We start from the raw sequence: 16,319 nt of genomic DNA, 5'->3' as shown, positions 1-16,319 counted from the left end.
ACCACAAAGAAAGAGCCTAGACATCCTATTTCAAGAAATCATCAAGAAAAACTGTTCCAATATCCTAGAACCAGAATGGAAATATTTAATGAAATAAAAGCCTTTCAAAAGAGCAGAGCTGAATAAAAAATTTGACTTTCAAATATAAAACTCAAAAAAAAGCGTAAAGAAGTAAATAGGAAAGAGAAAGCATAGGGAATTTAATAAGGTTAAACTGTTTATGTTCCTACATGGAAAAATGATACTTGAAACTCCTAAAAATTTTATCATTATTAGGGCAGTTAGGAGAAACACAGATGTAAGTTGATTATGACAGAACAACATCTAAAAAAATGAAATTAAGGGGTAAGAAAGAGTATCACTGAGAGAAGGGGTAAAGTAAAGGTAGAACGGTATAAATGATCTCACATAAAAAATGCAGGAAAGAGCTTTTACAGTGGAAAGAGCATGACAGATAATGCTTGAACCTTATTCTTACTGGAATTGGCTCAAAGAGGGAATAACATATACACTCAGTTGATTAAATAGAAAACTGTCTTCCTCTACAGAGAAAGTAGGAGCAGGAGGAGATAAAAGAAATGATGGAGACTGATAAATGGAAGAACAGATTGGGAGATAAAGTGATCAGAAGAGAAACACTTTTGAGGAAGGACTGTGAAAGGAGAGATAGAGAGACAGAGACAGAGACAGAGAGTGACAGAGACATAGAGGAGAGAGGAAGGGAGGAAGGGAAAGTGAGAGAGAGAGAGAGAGAGAGAGAGAGAGACAGAGAGAGACAGAGAGAGCGAGACAGAGACAGACAGAGAGACAGAGAAAGACAGAGACAGAGAGACAGAGAAATAGAAACAGAAGGGGGAGAGAAAAGTATAAACAGGGAAAAAATAGAATAGAGGGAAATACTCAGTTCTTGTTCAGTCATTTTTCAGTAGTGTCCAACTCTTTTTGACCCCATTTTGTATTTTCTTAGTAAAAATACTGGAAAAGTTCACCATGTCCTTGTTCAGCTCATTTTTACTTGAAGAAACTGAGGCAAACAGGGTGAACTAGTGTCTGAAGCCAGATTTAAACTTAGGAAGATGAGTCTTGTTCTGACTCTAGGCCCAGTACTTTATACACCATTGCCCCTGTACACAGTAATAATAACAGTAAAAAAAAAATTGCAGCAAGTTTCTTTGATTAAAAGCCTCACTTCTCAAATATATAGAGAATTGAGTTAAATTTACAAGCATATAAATCATTTACCAAATGATAAATGGTCAAAGGATATAAATAGAATATAAACAGATAGTTTTCAGATGAAGAAACCAACGCCATCTATAATCATTTGAAAATAATGCTTTTAGTATTAATTATATTATATTAGAGATATTAGATATTAGAATAGATTAGAGCAAGACAAAACAACTCCAAAGTGCCACCTCACAGCTATCAGATTAGCTAATTTGACCAAAAGGGAAAATGATAAATGTTGGAGGTGTAAGAAAATTGAAACACTAAAACACCAGTGGGTGGAGTTGTAAACTCATTCAACCATTCTGGAGATCAATTTGGAATTATGCCCAAAGGGCTATAAAACTGGCAAAAACCCTTGACCCAATAATACCACTACTAAGTCTGTATCCCAAGAAATTTTTAAAAAGGGGGCAGGGGAAATAAAACCTATTTGTAAAAAAATATTTATAGCAGCTCTTTTTGTGACAGCAAAGAATTAGAAATTCATGGATGTTCATCAAGAACATCAACTGAAGAAGTTGTGGTATATGATTGTTATGAAATATAATTGTGTTTGTATAAGAACATAAGAAAGGATAAGAAGGCAGATTTCTGAAAAACTTGGAAAGACTTATATAAACTGATTCAAGTGAAGTGAGTAAAATCAGAAGAATTTATATAGCAATACTGTACAATGATCAGTTGTGAATGACTTAGCTATTCAGGAAAAGAACCCACATGTGCAAAAATATTTGCAGCAGCTCTTTTTGTGGTAGAATTGGAAAATGAGTAGAGGCCCATCAATTGGAGAATGGCTGAACAAGTTGTGAAGCATGAAGATAATGGAATTTTTTGTTCTATAAAAATGATGAACAAGCTGATTTTAGAAAGGCCTGAAAAGATTTACATGAACTGATGCTGAGCAAAACAAGCAGAACCAGGAATACATTGTACACAATAACAGCAAGAATGTGCGATGATCAACTATAAAAGACTTGGTTCTTCTCAGTGATTCAGTGATCCAAAACTGAATCCCAATAGACTTTGGGATAGGAAATGCCAGCTATATCCAGGAAAAAAACTAAGGAAGACTGAAAGGAAATCAACACATGATACATTCACTTCTTTGTGTGTGTGTGTGTGTGTGTGTGTGTGTGTGTGTGTGTGTGTGTGTTTTTAATCTCTCCCAGGGTTTTCCCCTTTTGCTCTGATTTTTCTTTCTCAACATGATTCATAAAGTAATGTGTATTAAAAATAAATCAATTTACTAAAGAAAAAAATTATTTAACTAGTCTCAGAAATACAATTATTCAAGACTATTCTGAAGGACTATAATGAAAAAATGTTGATGGAGTTTGAATGTAGATTGTAGCAAATTCTTTTTTACTTTAATTTTCTTGGTTTTGTTTTGTTTTTTTTCCTTTTGGCCTGTGTTTTCTTTGACAACATGACTGATATGAAAATACGCTTTGCATGACTCCACATGTATCATCTATATCAAATTGCTTGCCTTTTCAATTTAGGGGTGGGGAAGAGAAGAAGAGAGGGCAAGAATATGGAATTTGAAATTTTTTAAAATGAAAGTTAAATTTTTTTACATGTAATTGGAAAAAAACAAAAAAATTTTTAAATCAACTAGAAAAATTTGTATTTTATTCTGAAAGCAAGAAGGCATCACTAGAATTGAATGGTCCTTTGTATTACCACAGTCCACCCCTCCAGAATTCAACTGAAAGTGACTCAGATGAAATAATTCCTAGTTGTGGTTCGTTGAGAAATGGCCGACTCAGTTCCAATGATCTTATGATGAAGAGAGCCATTTGCACCCAGAAAAATGACTTTGAGAACTGAGAGTAGACCACAAGAGTATTTTCACTTTTTTATTGTTGTTTACTTGCATTTTGTTTTCTTTCTAATTTTTTTTCCTTTTTGATCTGATATTTCTTGTGCAGCTCAATAATTGTGGAAATATGTATAGAAGAATTGCACATGTTTAACAGAAAAAATTTGGGACGCAAGGTTTTGCAAAAGTGAATGTTGAAAATTATATTTTGAAAATAAAAAGCTTTATGGCAGCCCTTTTTTACTGTAGTGGCAAGAAACTGGAAACTGAGCCTATCAGTTGGAGAATAGTTGAATAAATTATGGCATATGAATGTTATGAAATATTATTGTTCTATAAGAAACAATCATCAATATGATTTTAGAGGATGAAATGATTCTAAGTGAAATGAGCAGAACCAGGAGATCATTGTCCACAGTAACAAAAAGATTATACGATGATCAATTCTGATGGACATTACTCTTTCCAAAAATGAGATGATTCAGATCAGTTCCAATAATCTTGTGATGAAGAGAGTCATCTACACCCAGAGACAGGACTGTGGGAACTGTATGGATCACAACATAGCATTTTCACTCTTTCTGTTGTTGCTTGTATTTTGTTTTCTTTCTCAGTTTATTTTCCTTCTTGATCCAATTTTTCTTGTGCAGCAAGATAACTGTATAAATATGTATACATATATTGGATTTAACATATATTTTAACATTTAACATATATTGAATTACTTGCCATCTAGGGAAGGGGATGGGGGGAAGGAGAGGAAAATTTAGAACATAAGTTTCTGCAAGGATCATTGCTGAAAAATTACCCATGCATGTGTTTTGTAAATAAAACGCTTTAATAAAAAAAAAAAAGAAAAGACAAGAAAAAGCTTTAATTTAAAAAAAGAAAAGAAAAGAAAGGAAACACACACACACACACGCACACAAAAGAAATAGCCAACTGAAGGTGATTCAGATGCAATAATTCCTAATTGTAGTATGTAAAGAAATGACCAAACTGTACCCAAAAATGTTGCAATAAGCCTAAAAATTATTGTATAGAAATTCTGACTGAAGTCTGATTGGAGCAAATTTGGATTCTTTGGGCATCTTGGTAGAAATGCTGAAACTCAGCAGTGGACAGTATCTCAAAGACCAAAAATAGTCACGTAAAGAAAAATCCAGCCCACACATAAGGAAGAGTCTCTCCTATAGTGTCCCTATGATCCAGTGGATAGAGTGCTAGACACAAAGTCAAGGGAATCTGGCTTGAACTCCCATCTCAAAAATTAATGTTTATTTAATCCTAGACATGTTTATCAAATGATCTCTCCCAGCATTTAATCATTCCCATTAATTGATGGGGAGGATAATAATAACTGTAACTATTATAAATTAATATATAATAATATATTAATAATAATAAATAGTATAATAATAAAGTATATATACTATAAGATATATAATAATAGTAATATACTTATAACTATATAGCATTTATTGGTGGAAGGGAAGGAACCCCCAATATAATATATATTGTAATATATAATAAAATATAATTATGATGATAATAATAAGCATATTATCTATAATAATTGTTATTGTATATAAATATATATAATAGTAATTATAATATATTAATAATAATTAATAACTAATTTCCTGGGGTCATTGTGAGGAATGGAGTAGAACTTTTCCAAATTTCTAGAATCATATGTTGGCTGTTGCTGCTGTTGTTAGAAGTGATGGCCAACTGCCTCAGCTAGCAGGACTTAGAGACAAGCATCTATCTGAACAAGTTGCTCTTTCAAATCAGGTTTCTAACAGCTGTTAGGTTTCCTGAGTAACCCTGCCCTCTCTAACCTTCTCCTGCCCAGCTTAATGTTGAGAAAGAGTCCTCCCTCTGTCCCTCCCTCCCCAGTGATAGCCCACAGGTTACATCCAGGAACTGGGACCCAGAAACCTGAGCTAGGCGAAGGCTTTGTTAATGAGGGAGGCCACAAGGCTAACTCCATTAGGGCAGGCTGGGAATGCAGGTGTGGGGACCCTCATTGGAAACATGTGCTAGGCCTGTCTATCACGACTGACTGACAGAGGAATCGCCCTTTCCCTCTCCCAGATGACCCTCTCTCGGCCCCCTAGCTTCAATTTGGCATTTAAATGCATGTTCAGCCTCCCATCCTCAGAGGACCGAGACAGGGTATTCCTCCCTAAACCTGGCAGGCCCCTTCTTAGTGAATCAGGCCACTGGAGCCTGATGATTCCTTCCTTCTCCTCCTGCCCAAACAGGGCAGACTTCCCACAGTTGCGGCAAGAGGGAAAGGTAAGTTGCCTTATTATGAAAGGAGGCCTGAACAGCCTGGGGTGGAGGTAGGAGGAATTGGAATCCTGCCCTGAAATGAGGAACAGGTACCTGAGAGAGACTGGATTAGGAGTTAGGATTATAGTAGTTAGGGATGGAAGGGATGTCGCAGACCATCTATACCCACTTGGTTTTCTAGATAGGGCACTGGAGACTCAGAGATAGGGTGCAAGGTCACTCAGAGTACTGGAGCTATGACAAGAGCCCAGGTTCTTTTGAATTGTGTAGAATGGAAGTTCTCTGAGGGCAGGGACTATTTTGCTCTTGTCTTTGTAGACCTAGAATTTATGACTTTATTGGAGTGCTTTGTGCACTTAAAAAAAGAACAGGTTTAGTGGAAAACAAAAACAGCACACAATTCTTGAACACTCTTGGACAGTGACTTCCTTTATCAATGGAAATCTGTAGGCAATGGTGTCTTAGAGAGTTGCTTTTGAGAGCTTGTGACTTGGTTAGGATCACACAAGTTTTCCTAAAACAACACTTAATAAAAGCTGGATAAAATTCCCAGACCGGTGCTCTTTTCACTCTCTCAGACTACGGATGACTGCTTGGTTTTGGCCAAGGAGAGGATGGGACATGCCTGATCACTGGAGGGGAGGAGGGGAAGACATACTTTTTTCTGGACAGTAGAAAACACAGAAAACTAGGAGAGGTTCCCCTTCCCCCTCCCCAGTCCATCCTTTCTCAGAAGGAAGGGCACCCTCGAATCTGGAGATAATTAATCAGCATTAAAGACACTAAAGAGAAAGGAGAATGAGAGAGTTATCTCTGTTATCTCTATGATGATTAATTGAGACAAACAGAAGTTAGGTGACTTATTAAGTATCTCAGGTCACATCTGAATCCAGATCTTCCTGATTCCAGGACCAGCATTCTCTCCACAGCACCATGCAGAAGAAGACTCAGGGGCCTTTGAGATTAACACTTTATAAATGAGAAAACTGAGACCAAGTCACTTAAAATTCCCTCAACCTTAGTTTCCTCATCCAGAAAATGGGAATAATAATAATAGCACTTACCTCTCAGGTTTGTTGTGAGAATGAAATGAGTTATTATTTGTAAATCACTTTGCCAATCTTAAAGATAGTATGATTTCTATTGACTCTAGAGAAAATATTTTCCTCACTGTAACAAGTTGTTACTTCCTTGAGAGTTCTAAATTTCTTTTTGGTCAAAGGGCAGGAGGGGAGACAGGAAAGCATTATGGGGAGGGACCTGGGAGGAGAGGAAGAAGTGAATCTGTATCCAGTAGCATTTTTCATAGCCCTCTGCTGGTTGACTAGTCCTATGACAACTGAAGGACCAGATTTGGGGGAGAGGGGGGGAATTGTCAGCATCCTGGTGTTTGGGGTGAGTAGGTGTGGGGAATAATAATAATAATAATTAGCATTTATAAAAGACTTAAAGTGTAACTTCTTGATTTTTGATACATTACTATGAATCAGATACTATAATTATCTCCATTTTAGAGATTAGGAAGCTGAGAACGTAAATTGTTTGCCAAGTTCACATAGCTAAAAAGTATCTGAGAGAATCTGAACTGGGCCTTCTTTCCCCTTCTTCCTTCCAAAGGCAGTTTTCTATTCATTGATCTAGAGCTAAGTCCCTGACATGTCAATTCTCAGAAAGATTTCTAGGGTCTCCGTTTCACGCTTAAATTAGTTGAAAAAAGGTCCCAAAAGGCAAGGTCCAAAATTCTGCCTGCCTCTCACCCAGCACTTCACACCCCCCCCCCAAACTCTCTATCATAACAAGATAGAGTCTTGCCTCTGGAAGAGAAAATTCCTGTCTGTTGACTTCCTGTGACCCAAGAGCCAGAGGCTAGACTGGCTGGTGGCTTCCCTTCCCATGGGGACCTCCACCTGGCCCTTTTCCCTTCCTGATCATTGCCCTAACCAGTAGCCACTCATAGTAGGGGGTATGTAAAGCCCAGGCCCAGACTGAGCTGTAAACCTCTCATGCAACTGAGAACCCAGAGTCTGGAGTCCAGAGTCTGGCTTGGGACAGTTTTAAGGGTTGGGTGTTTGGCCTGCCTTTCATTCTTCTTCCTCTTTTAAAAAATGCGACAAAATAAAACAAATCCAAACCCCCAGCGCCTGGCTTGGCTTATTGGGTGAGTTATGCAAGTGTGTAAAAAAAAATAAAATAAACATTTGAGTTTTTAGCATTTGGGGCTATTTGATTAGCACAGGGATGGGGCCAGCGGCCAGAGAGATGCAGAAGCCAAGGAAATGCAAGGAGAGCCCAGAGGGCAAAGCAGTGGTTGGGTGGGAAGGGGAACAAGAAAGGGAGCCAGAACAGGGCTTCTCCCTCCCATAGAGGAGTCTGCTCCTCTCCTCTCTCCTCTCTATTGCCCCTCTGCTGGATAGAGCCTACACTGTGGGACATTTTGTTCTTAGCTGTCCATCACACGGCGAGGACATTGTCTTTAACATTTCAAAGGGTCATAGTTCTCCATCCCAGCTATCTCCTGGACATCATTACGATCCTCCAGAGATCACTCTAGCCATCTCTCTGAATCCCAGCAGCATCATGAACTTAGAACATTTAAAGCTAGAAAGAAATCTTAGAGATCATCTTCTCTGATGGATAAACTGAGAGCCAGAGAAGGTAAAGGGCTTACTTCTACTTTACCCAGACCCCCAGTGCCACCACAACGACTCGATACTTTCTTTCTCTCTTGTTAACCAGGGAGAGATTGCACAGCCTCCATTTGCCAGATGTTTCTGTGGGCCACACCCACCCCTGCCATCCAAGAAGTCCTTCTTAACATCTAACCTAAATTTTGGTAGGAAGGAGGAGAGAGTGAGGATGGTGACTTTGTATAGCCCTGCCTCACTTAAATCCAATTCTCTTGCAAATCATTACATCACCTTCCTGATGTCATGATCCTTTTTGAAAACAAAGGAAAAACAACAACTTCTGGTGCAATAAATAGAAAGACTGCTGAATTTGGATTCACGGGGGAACTGAGTAAGAACTCTGACTCTGTCACTATGACCTTGGATAAGTTAATTAGCTTCTTCAAATTCTCATCTATAAAATGAAGGGTTTGGACTAGAAACCCTCTGAAGTCCTCTCCAGACCTAAATCTAGGGACCTCCTCCCTGGAATTTCAGACCATTTTTCTTTGTTCAGTCCTTAGTGCTGACAGAACAACCTTATCCAGAAGATCATGGTATCCCCATGACACTCCATAATCCTTGTCCTCATATTACGAGATTTTGATTTGGAAACAATCTCAGAAGCCAACTTTTCATTTAACAGAAAAAGAAATGGGCCCAGAGATTAAGTGATTGGACATATTAGGCCCTTAATAATTGCTTGTTTAATTGAATTGAATTTCCCCAAATAGTATTAATAAGTAGTAAGCAGTGGAGCCAATATTCAAATCCAGGTTTTTTCCTAGACACACAGCTTCCTTCCCACAGATCTGGACTCTAGATCATATATTTAAAGCTGGAAGGAATCTTAGAGATTATTTTATTTGATCCCTGAATTTTCTAAGAAAGCAAGTTAAGTTCCAAGTTAGGATGGACTTCAGAGTTTTCCCCATTATGCCATGCTATGTGTGAGAGTGGATGTGTGAAAGACAGCTGACCACCTATCACAGCCTTTTTGACCGGGTTAAGGGGTGGGGACCCCATCCCTATATCCTTAAAATTCATTCCATTCATGAAAGGTATGAGGCTCCCCAAACCCCAGGCTGAAGTCCTCTGACTTCTTCATTTTCCTGAATCCAAGACTTGATGTGGGCTTTCCAAGGAGGTCTATAGAAAGGGCACCCTTTCTGCACTTGGGTTAGATATTTAACTGATTCCAACTCCCTGTGTGTTCTTTGGGAAGTCCTCCCACTTTGGGGGCCTCAGTTTCTCCACTTGTCAAATATGGGCATTGGACTAGTTGATCTATAAGAAAACTTCCAGAAGGAACAAAGAATCACAGAGGAGCTCAATGTTCTGATTCTCAGCCCAGGGCTTCTCAAATTGGGTCCTCATTGAGCTGGGTGTGACCCTGAGGGGGAAGATTTAAGCAAGTACATTTAAGAGTATCTCTGTGTTCAAACGAGACATGAATCATAGAACACAGAATGTCAGAGCTGGCAAGCCACTTAGAACTTCTCTAGTCCAGCCCTCTCATTTTACAAATGGGGAAACTGAGGCTCTGAAAGAGATTCATCCAAAGTCACACACATACTAAGTAGCAAAGGCTGGTGAAAATTAGGTGTTTTCTCAGCCTACTACCTCCATTCAACAAACATTCACCAAACGCCTTCTGTGTAGAAGACCTCCTTGGATATCTGCTCTGACCCGAGTCCCCATCCCAGGACCATCACCACCCCCAGCTCTCTGGCTCTCCCTTCCTCAGACTGGGGAAAGGGTTAAGGAACTCTGAAGAGTCTGCTCCGATCCTTTGCTGAGAATCTGGGGGATGAGGGGAGGGGACTCAAAGGAAAAGTGTTTGGGGATTCCTCGCCTTGTGGAAGCAGAGAGAATTAGCCCCTCGTTGAGTCTGAAGCTCGGAGGGACAGACTGAGACAGGCAAGAGGCAGATGCTTTCACTGTTAAGTTGCGGATTGAGAGAAGAGAGAGAAACACCTTGAGGAGAGAGGACAAAGTCAGACGCACGCTCCCGGAGATGGAGTAGGGAAGCGGCAGCCGGACGGACGCACGCTGCCGGAGACAAACTGAGGGAAGGGAGTAAGAGATAAAGGCACCATCTCCCTTCCCGAGCCAGCAGCTTGAAAAGGGTAGTGAGCGATCCAAACAGAGCCCGGGGCGGGGCGGGGCGGGGCCGGCCGGGCGTTAGGGGAGGTGCCGAGGGACAGAAGGGAGGGGTGGGGCACCAACCCCGGAGAGGGTGAGCCTCCGGCTCAGCTCCCTTGCTTGCAGATTGAGCAATTTGGGAGCGGGAGGAGCTGAGCCTAGCAAAGCGGAGGAGAGGGGGCGCGGGAGGCTGGGCGCACGGGGCTGGCCGGCAGCGCCCCTCGCCCCCTCCCGGCCCCTGCCCGGGCCCCTGTCCCTGCCTTCAGGACTGCATCAGACGGAACAGGACAGCTGGGGCCCGAGCATAGCAGGATTGGGGGGATCGCGAAACCAGTCGAGGTAAGGACGTCCACATCTCGGTCCTGTTTGAGACTGAGAACCGAAATCCGGATTCTACCTGAAATTGGGTGGGGGCGGATAGAGTGACTAGGGTTCGGCCCCCTCTCTCATTAAGAGAGCCTCTAGTCTAGTGGACTGAGCAGCTTGGCGCTCAGGACCGGACAAATCGGCCTCTCCCTTTGGGTAAGTAACAGGGGGAGGGGGCACGTGGGACCAGAACCCCGTTTGTCTCCAGCACCTGCCTGATGAGTCTGAAGCAGTGATACGGGGGATAGCCAAGGGATCCAGGTGAAGGAATTTCTATCCCGGAGGCCTCTATCCTCCCATTCCAGGTCACATTGCTTCAGCCTCCCTTCCCCTTCCCCGCCAAATCCTCTATTCCCATGCTCCCTATCCATTGCCACCCCCCTCCCCATCCTTCACTTTCCTCCAGCCCCTGTCTGGGACTGTTCTGAGGGTGAGCACTGTATGGCCAGCTAAGGGATATAAAGAACTGGAGGCAGGAGAGAGAGGGTAATTTACTACTCTTCTCGCCTCCTTCCATCACCGTTCTTCCTCCCCTTCTCTCCTTCTCTCCCTCCTCTCCTCCCCAGTACTTGCTGGGGACAGAGATGCAGAGTGAAATAAGTTGAAACCTGGTAAGGGAATTGGTTGGAGACCATACTTAAGCAGAGTCTAGAACGAAGTCTTCTGGGCTGCATTGTGGCCACTTGAATCCCAAGGAAGTGCTTCTCCTGGCCCCTGGCTGAATGGGGGGAGGGGGCTTCACTCAAATCCTCTTGGGTAGAGAGTATGACCTGAGTTGACTCTGGACTTGGGGAGGGCCCATAAAAGAAGGAAAGATTTTATTTGCCCTCTACTCCACTCCCTCCCTCCCCCCACCATGGGAGGGACCTTCTGGGTCCCCTAGCATCTGGCTCAGCTCTCTCTGAGGGAGACACAAATCTCCCACAGGTCAGGTTTACATTAGGGCTGCCCCCCTGCAGCCCCTTTCCCCCACCCCCTGCCAGTCTGCCGAGGTGTAATACATCAGCTCAGGCTGGGCCAGTGATGGGATTAGGCTCCAAACCTCTCTCCAGCGCAAAGCCCCCATCCCCCAAGGAGAAAAGGGGAGGGAGGAGAGGATGGGGATGGTTTACATTTTCTGTTTGTATCAGGCTCCCAAGCACCAATTTATCCTGATTGAATTTGCAAACAAGAGAGTGAAAGTTATTTCAGTCATGCCCCTTCCCCAGCTGTGTCCTTCTCCTCCACTCTCTTTCCCACTCCAGCCCTAGCTAGCTTCTCCCCGACTACAGTGCCCCCAGCTGTGTCCCTTTTCACCCAAGCAACAACCCTACAGCTGTGTCCCCTTCTCCCCTGTCATGGTCCTCAGCTGGATCTCCCTCTTTGCCATCCATCAACCCCATTCCCATAGTGTGGGTAACGATCTCTAGCTAACACCCCCTCCTTGTATTTGGGGATGACATACAAGTAGAACCCCTGTTCTGGTGCCTCATCATTCTTCTGAAGATGGCATTTCCCAGGGGGAAAGAAAAGGAGGAGGGAAGCTGGGATCGGAGGACTCTCCCACCCCAGGAAGATTAAGAACAGGTGGGGCCTTTTGGCAATAAAGTCACCAGGAGCCTTCCACAGAGGTCATAGTTACAATGCAGCGTCATGTAAAATGGAGTTTGGGGGCCCTTCCAACTTGGTAGCCTTGAAGAGCAATGCTACTTATTCCCTTATATTGATCGATTTTTTTCCTCTTCCCCATTTTCATTGTTAACTGACAATTGGTGAGAAGTGACCACCACCACTGTAACTTCCCACCCAATTTCCTGCCCTCTTTCCCTATCTTTAATCCTCCTGCTCACAAGCCATTTCAGGGACAAGTCCTTTTAGAAAGTGCCCTTTCTATCTGGGCTGACTCACCTGCCCAGCATGCCCAATCTATCTGTACAGGCCCTCAGCCAAATCCCCCTCTCTCCCCTCTTAGTATAGAGCTCAGACTTCTAAGTCACTGACTTCTTTGCCAATTCCCCTTACTGCCTTTCTTTGAATTCCCGGTGCTTAGCCTACAACAGAGTGCTTAATAAACACATATTGGCTGAGTAAGTGATAACCATCAGCAGGAGACCTAAAAGAACTTAGGTAGTTTACAAGAAAGTTGGTCAGCTCAGTCTCTCCTTTCTGTGTTCAGTGGGACTGTCATTGGTTTGGGGCATCTTTGAGGTCATAGACTAGTGGCTTGGAGGATATTCGATATTTTGAAGGATTTTTTTCCCCAGATGTCTTACAATTATAGGAAAAGGACTCTAAAGTCCTGGCCACTAGTATCAACTCTACTAACTTGCTGTATGGTCAACTTACCTTCTCATCCTCCTCCATTGTAAAATGAAAAGTTTTGGGCTGAATGGTTGTTAGAAGATCCCTTTTAGAGATAAAATCTAGAGATAATCAAAGGCTTTATATCCTACCCAGCCAAGAGTGTATGTCTCTGTCGATCTCCCCCCTTTATATACTCCGTGAACTTTCGAATTCATCCCCATCAGGATGATCCCAGCAGATTGCCCTCATCCACCCAGTAACTCGGGCTTCTGACCATCAAAGTAAGAATTAGGTATGCTCTAGGGCCCTTTACAGTTCTGATTGTGATACTTCGACTGCTAGGAATAGATTGGGGGTCTTTGCAGAGAAAAGTAAGTGGTAAGGGCAGCAGGCAGGATAAGGACTGGGAAAACTGGGAGAGGGCTGAAGATAGAAGAGCTCATTGGTAAGGAAATTGAATGGATCACTGGATCATTGATAGATACACTGGGGTTATCACTGGAGAAGTGGAGCCCCATAAGGTGAAGAAGGTATTTGGGGATGACTGAGGAATTCCTGCAAGCTTCTGCTGAAATACCAGACAAGATCCCTCAGCCTCACATAAACACTCTTCCCAGGCAGCTTAACCACTTGAGCTTGTGCCTAGCCTTCAAAGCTTGGGTGGGGGTGGGGTGGAGGGTCTTGGGTGAGGAGGGGAGGGAGGTCCTGAACTTCCAACTTGATAATGATTTATCTCCTCCCCTGGTGGGCTTGGAGAAGGAGTTGGGGGATGGGAAATGTGGGTGTCTCAAGGCAGATAGTGAGATGATGGGGGAATTTAGGAGGAGAAGAACTAGGGGGTGCTGATCTTCCCGATGGACATTTTTATCTTTCTGGGCTGATGTATGGAAAATTTGGGGAAGGAGAGGCCCATTTCAGGGAAGGATAGATTCTCCTGACAGCTGTCAGACAAGCCGGACTCCCTAAACTCGGCAGGTCCCCATCTAACCCAGAGCAGTCTAGGGACTTGGGAGACAACTACCCAAGAAAGAGGGCTGACCTTAAAATCAGGAAAGCTTGGATTCAAATCCTACCTCAGACATCCATTAACTATGGGATTCTGGACAAACTATTTAATCTCTTTCAGCCTCTGCATTTGCAAAAAAGAAAAAAAAAAGGCCGGGGGGGAGAGGGGGAGTGGGGGGGGGGACAATAATGGCATTTACCTCCAAGGATTGGCGTATGAATCAAACAAGATTATATGTGTGCATGCACATACATAATATATTGCATCTACATGTGTGTATACATGTGTATATTCATGTGTGTTTTTATATACTTTAATTACATATACTATATATATTTTATTGTACACTTAAGGTTGCAAAGCTATATACACACATGTGTACATATATAAAGCTCTATGTATGTGTATGTGCATATACATTATATTTGTATATACACACACATACACATAGAGACATATATACACACACACATACTTTGCAACCATAAAATGATAAAAGCTTTATACTTTAAGCATAACTATGTTCCCCGAGGAGATGAGGATTCAGGCATGAAGGTGATGCATTTTTCCATCTTGCCAGTGAAGGGACTCCCACTCCCACTTGATCTGGTGCTAGCCTGGGGCATAGAGAGGGGGAAGGGACTTGTGGCAGAGGGAAAATGTTTACCTGGATCCTTCCACCTCCAAGGTTGACTCTCTATCTCCAACTGCACCATATTGTCTCTCAGCAATGGGATTGTGGGATTAGGTTTTGTGAGTGCCCAGTACTGTGCTTGTACAGGATGGTAAAGCAGAGCTAGAGATTTGAAAAGGAGCCATATGCAGAGATGGAGAGAGCAATGAAGTCTCTCTCTCCTGGTTTCCTTCTTGGGGGGTGGGAGGGCACACCATCCCCACCACAGCCCCCAAGCATATAGCTCTCAAGTTTTGCTAAGCACTTAGCCTGCATTATCTCGGTTGAGTGAGGAGAGAGTTGGTGTAATGGGAATTTCATAGACTGTAAACTGAGAGGATCTGGATCCCACCTCTCCTGCCCACTAGCTGGATCTTTTAGCCTTTAAAAGGTTATTTTGTTTTATTTTTGCCTCTCGAGAAGCCGCTGTCACCTCAGCGCCACAATGTGGCATCAGAGCAGGACTTTAGGGGAAGAATGGGCAGAAGGGAGTGTGATTAAGTATGAAAGGGTGAGTGTGAATGAATGTGTATGGAAAGGGTCATGTTCCCAGGATGGGCTCAGTGGCTACATAATCACACTTCCGGGACATAGCCTCTGCTCTGTGGATGCCCACATTTCCTAGCCCTGGGCTGGGCTGGATGGGATGGTGGGAGGAGGGGGCTGATGGGGGGAGAGGAGAGGAAGGGGATGGACTCAGGGCTGTCTGGGTCACTCTGGCCAGCAAAGCTGCCAGGGGGGATTAGCCTAATTTTCTGTGTCGTTGGCCTGAGTGGCGCCTGCTGCCTCTTTTATTCCGGCACAATGGCAGTGGCCGCCCGCCCTGCTGTGTCAGAAGTTTCTGTGCCCCCAGGAAGTCTCACTTCTCTCCTCCCTGCCCAGCCCAGAGACAGGGACAGAATCCAACTGATGCCCACAGAGCTGGAGAACTTGGACTCCAAGGAAAGGTGAAGGCTTAGAGAATCGAAGGTTTGGGAGAAACCATTTCTTCTGGTAGCCAGAGGATTGCCAAGTGGCTCCGACTGAGCAGTTAGTCCATCTGGATTCTGCTTGAACACCTTCAGTGACAGGGAGCTCACTCTTTGAAATGTGTCAGGATATACTAGAAAGAACTGTGGATTTGGAATCAAGACAAGTTGAGTTCATATTGCATGTAACATAAGCAGTGTAATTTAGGACAAATCCCCTGAGATTTCTGAGCCTTAATTTCCTCACCTGTAAAATAGGGCTTAATAATGACTCCCGAGTCATGAAGCTCAAATAAAAATAAGTAGCATTACAAGACATAGTGGATATTGAGTGGGATTTATTTTGTTCAAATCCCAAATAAGATACTTAGTAGCTCGTGTGGCAAGTCTTTTAATTAAATCCCATCTTAGGAAGGATACTGACAACTTGAAGCAACTTGAAGGCAGAAAAGGGATACTGTGAAGGATGAGAATGGACATGTTGTGCAAAGATTGAGCTAATGAACTGCTGGTGTTTAGCTTAGAGAGCAGTATTGGCAAGCACTTAGAGGGCAGTATTGGCAAGCAGTTATTAAGCATTTATTTACTTGCCCAGGATCACATACCTAGTAAATTGTCTGAGTGCAAATTTGAACTCAGAAGGATGTCTTATTGACTCCAGACCCAGGGTTCTATCCATTGCGCCACCTAGCTACCTCTATTATATTTAACTACTTTGTGTCTGAGCAAGTCCTTTAATCTATCTGAGCCTGTTTTCTCTTTGTAAAATGTAGGATCAAAATGTTAATATCATTTTTCTTCTGGGGAAGTCCCTTTCATTGTTGCTCAACTCTTGAGTGTTAGAAAGTTCCTTCTT

General features: G+C 42.8%; 1 protein-coding gene across 3 annotated transcripts in view; it reads left to right on the top strand.

Annotated features, from left to right (window-relative positions):
• Positions 1 to 16,319, top strand: part of RSPO1 (R-spondin 1) — a 115,810-nt gene that overhangs the window by 78,184 nt on the left and 21,307 nt on the right. Inside the window, exon 1 of one of the 3 annotated variants that reach the window (XM_051987723.1) lies at positions 10,286 to 10,506. The exons of 1 other annotated variant lie outside the window; for it this stretch is intronic. The gene's annotated coding sequence lies outside the window, so the exon portion shown is untranslated. Of the gene's footprint in view, positions 1 to 10,285; positions 10,507 to 15,416; positions 15,525 to 16,319 lie in introns of those variants that run through there. One more of the 3 variants, XM_051987724.1, reaches the window with a different exon arrangement.

The sequence above is a fragment of the Antechinus flavipes genome, chromosome 3 (genome assembly GCF_016432865.1).
Source record: "Antechinus flavipes isolate AdamAnt ecotype Samford, QLD, Australia chromosome 3, AdamAnt_v2, whole genome shotgun sequence".
Lineage (NCBI taxonomy): Eukaryota > Metazoa > Chordata > Mammalia > Dasyuromorphia > Dasyuridae > Antechinus > Antechinus flavipes.
This window is presented reverse-complemented; position numbering and strand designations above follow the sequence as displayed.